This window comes from Cervus elaphus, chromosome 10 (genome assembly GCF_910594005.1).
Source record: "Cervus elaphus chromosome 10, mCerEla1.1, whole genome shotgun sequence".
Lineage (NCBI taxonomy): Eukaryota > Metazoa > Chordata > Mammalia > Artiodactyla > Cervidae > Cervus > Cervus elaphus.
The window spans coordinates 39,795,071-39,799,346 of NC_057824.1; positions in this window are offsets into that span (position 1 = coordinate 39,795,071).

Sequence of the window (4,276 nt, forward strand, 5' to 3'; positions counted from 1 at the left end):
TCCCCCCTTCAACCTCAAGCTCTGAATGCGTTTCCTTTCACACACACACACCACCCTGCTTCATTCATTCAACCAATATCTCTTGGGCCTTCTTCCACCTCCGTAAAATCAGCCCATCACACATAGGGTGGGATCCGGCAGACCTGAGTTTGAATCCTCTGCCTTTGCTGCTTGGCTAAATGTCTTCATCTTTCTAAGCCTGAGCTTCATTCTCTTTATCAACTGGGGATAATAATAGTAGTATCCAAAAATTGTTTGTGGAGATTAAACTGGATGATATACATACAGCATTTGTAGCCCATCACAGCACATAGCAAGCCCTTTTGTCCATGAAAGACGAGGTCCATTAAGAGCTAAGGGTTCAAGTCATTTTGCCACTGGGGCTCCTTTGCAGAGGTCCTGAGAAATAACTGATGGTTAATGCCCCTTTGTCTCCAGATCTCCCCCCATGAAGCTCCTGCTTCAGTTATGGGAGGAACCCATTCAGAAATGGGAAGACTGAGGCCCCCCAAAGGGCAGGGTTGTCTAAGAGCAGGCATTCCGCTGGTGGTATAATTAGACATCAGAATGCAGGCATCCTGACTCTTAAATCTTTTCTCTGCCTCACACAACCCCGTCTCCTCCCACCCTGCTTTTCCTCTCTCACCTCGCCCCACCCCGTATGTGAAGCTCTATGTCTGTCACTGCTGCAGTCACGCAGGGAAAAGGGCCAGGGACCCAGGAGACCGGCTCTCTTGGTTGCTGGTTCCCAGGCCCGTCTCACTGGGCTGTGGCTTCCTGTTTGCCTGAGTCGAACCTCAGGGGACCCTCCAGCTGCCAGGGCCCCCACTTCCCTTTGGTCGGGTTGGGGTGGCTACAGGGGAAAGACTGGGGCATTGGGAGAATGGAGGGGGCGAGGGAGCAGGACCCCGTGTGCCTTTCATTCAACAGAATCTCTCTAATCCCTTCACTGGCTACTCAGCTGCCTCACACGCCAAGTCTTCTTGCTAAAGCATGTCAGCCCCCTGCTTAGAACATTCCAACGACGGTCATCTGCCTAAAGTCAACATTCCAAACTACGGCCTCCAAAGGTCTGAGTGAGGCTACCCGTGACTACATTTGCTGTCTCAACCCTCTGCCAGTCTGCCCCCACTCAGGGCCTCTGCATTTGCTGCTCTTCTTCCTGGATTGACACTCGGCTCTGCGCTCCACTGGCTCCTTTCCATCACTCAAGTCTCAGTTCAAACGTTACTTCCTCACAGAGACCTTCCCTGACACCCCAGGTACTTTTTTTTTTTTTTTTGTAATTATTTATTTGGCTGAGCTGGGTCTTAGATGCTGCATGTGGGATCTTTTGTTTCGGCATGCCAACTCTTAGTTGCAGCATGTGGGATCTAGTAATAGTTCCCTGTCCAGGGATCGAACCCAAGGCCCCTGCATTGGGAGCACGGAATCTTAGCCATTGGACCACCAGGGAAGTCCCACCCCTGGGATTTTTAATTTCACACCTCTGTTTTATTTCCTTCCCATCATTTGCCCCAGTCCCAAAGTCTGCTTGATTATTTTTCAAGTCTTCTCATTGGCCTCCTGCCCTAGATTACTCACTCTGCTGCAACAAGGGTCTTTACTGCCTGGTTCACTGACATCCAGAAGGTGCTCATTAAGTGTTGGTCGTATAAAGGAAGGAAGTTAGTTATGGTCACCAAAGGGAAAAGGGAGGGGGTTTATACACTAGGAGTATGGGATTAACGGGTACAGACTGCTATACAAAAAATAGGTAAGAAGCAAGGATTTACTGTATAACTCAGGAAACTCTATTCAAAATCTTGTAATAACCTATAATGCAAAATAATTTGAAAAAAATGTAATTGAATCAGTTTGCCATACACCTGAAATTAACACAATATTGTAAATCAATTATAAAAAAATTAAAAATAAAAAGGAAAGGAAGTTAGGAAGAGTGACAGAAAGCTTTTCTCTTTCCCCCATGTACGAAGTCACCAAAGTTACTCCATTTCTGATCCTTAATAATTCTAGTGTCAATTTTCCCCTATTTTGGACTCTACTCAACCAGAACAATTTCAACAGCTTCATTTTTTAAAAAATATTTATTTATTTGGCTGGTTCGGTCTTAATTGCAGCACATGGGATCTAGTCCCCTGACCAGGACTTGAATCCCAGCTCCCTGCATTGGGAGCTTGGAGTCTTAGCCACTGGACCACCAGGAAAGTCCCTCAATAGCTTCTCCTTTGGGCTCTCTGTCCTCTACCTTTTACTTCCCATCCACATTGCTCACAGAGAGATTTTCCTTGGGATCAGCCATGTGCTTCCCCTGCTCAACAGCCTTCAATGACTCCCAGGGTCTCAGGTTAAAATCCAAACCTGATAGTTGACTGACTTGCAGGCATCATTTCATGCCCTCATTTCATGCCTTTCCCAAGAAACCCTGCCGCATATACAGGGAGTCTGGACTTTATTCTGAGGCCAAGTGGTTCTTGGGGATTTGTAAGCTAGGAGTTGACATGGTCAGATTTATATTTTCTAAAACTCTCCTGCTGCAGTGGCAGAGGAGGGGGTTAGAGGGAGTCAGAGAGATCAGAAAGGGAAGTGTTCATTCATTCATTTACCAAATATTTACTATTTTAATAGTGTTACGGTTTATTTATTATTATTATTTTGGCTGTGCTGGCTTTCTTTAGTTGTGGATCTCGGACTTCTCATTGCAGTGGCTTCTCTTGTTTTGGAGCATGGACCCTAGGGTGAGCAGGCTTCAGTAGTTGCACCACCTGGGTTTCAGCAATTGTGGCACACGGGCTGAATTGTGCCACAGCATGTGGAATCTTCCCAGACTAGGGATGGAATCCATGTCCCCTGAAAGGCAAGGTGGCTTCTTAACTACCAGACCACCAGGGAAGTCCTGTTTACTACTGTTTATTTACTGGACACCGTGCTTGTGCTGGGAAAATAACAGGGGACAAGAAAGACAAGATTCCTAATCTCATGGAGCTCTGATTCAAGTCCTGGGGCCACAGAAGGCTAAAGGGGGCCAGGTAATAAAGTTAACCAATAAACAATTGTTTATTATTAACCAATAAACAAATGGTGAGATGTCTCTCTAACATGATCTAATGGTGGACAGGTTATTGAGCTGGTGACTTTAGACAGCGTGGTCAGGGAAGGCTTCACTGAAGAGGTGACTTTTTAAAAAATTATTTATTTTTACTTTTGATTGTATCGACTTTTCATTGCCATGTGCGTGCAGGCTTTCTCTAGTCTCGAAGAGTGAGGGTTACTCTCTAGTTGCAGTGTGTGGGCTTCTCATTAAGGTGGATTCTCTTGTGGAGCACAGGCTCTAGGCAATTGGGTTTCAGTAGCTGCAGTATCTGGGCTCAGTAGTTGTGGCTCATAGGTATAGTTGCTCTGCTCTGTGGTATCCTCCAGGAACAGGAATCAAAGCTGTGTCCCCTGCATTGACAGGTGGACTCTTATCCACTGCACCACCAGGGAGGTCCGAGGAGGTGACTTCTGAGCCAAGACCTGGGGTGGAGAAAAGCTTGGTGTGTTTAAGTAAGGTCATGTTTAGTCTCTAAAAAAACTGTCATACCCTTCCACAAAGCTGCTATACCATTTTACATTCCCATCAGGAGTACTTGAGAAACTCAGTTTCTCCATCTATTCACCAGCATTTGGTATTATTACTCTTTTTAAATTTTAGCCATCCTGGTAGGTGTGCAAATAGGAAATTTGAACTTCCCTAATGGTTAATGAGGTTGAGTACCTTTTTTCATGCTCTATTTGCCATCTACATCAGTGAAACTCGTGTCCTTTGCCCATTTTCAAATTGGATTGAACCAGATTTTAAGCGGGGATGAGACAAGATCTGTTTTACAAAGATCACTCTAACTGCTTTGAGAATTAGCTAAGGGAACCAAACGGTGACACAGGCGGAGCAGGAGGCAGTGTAGAAGTTCAGGAGACAGATGATGGGGACTGAGGCTGGGTGTCAGCGCTGAAGATGCAGAAATAGGGACCCATTCAGGAATATTCAGTCCTTTGGAGGTAGAGCTTGCAAGACTTGCAGGCTCCTGGAATGTACTTTACAGAAGGAGAAGCAGGTTTGGGAGAAGGGGAATCAAGACTCTAGACTTAAGTCTGAGTTGCCTGTCACTGACTAGGGGAGATCTCAGGTCGGCTGTTGGAGGGAGAGGTCACAGATAATGAGGGCTTGACCTAGGGCAGTGGCCGACAGAGGAAAGGAGGGATTTGAGCGGCACTGGGAGGGGAAGATTAGCAGGAA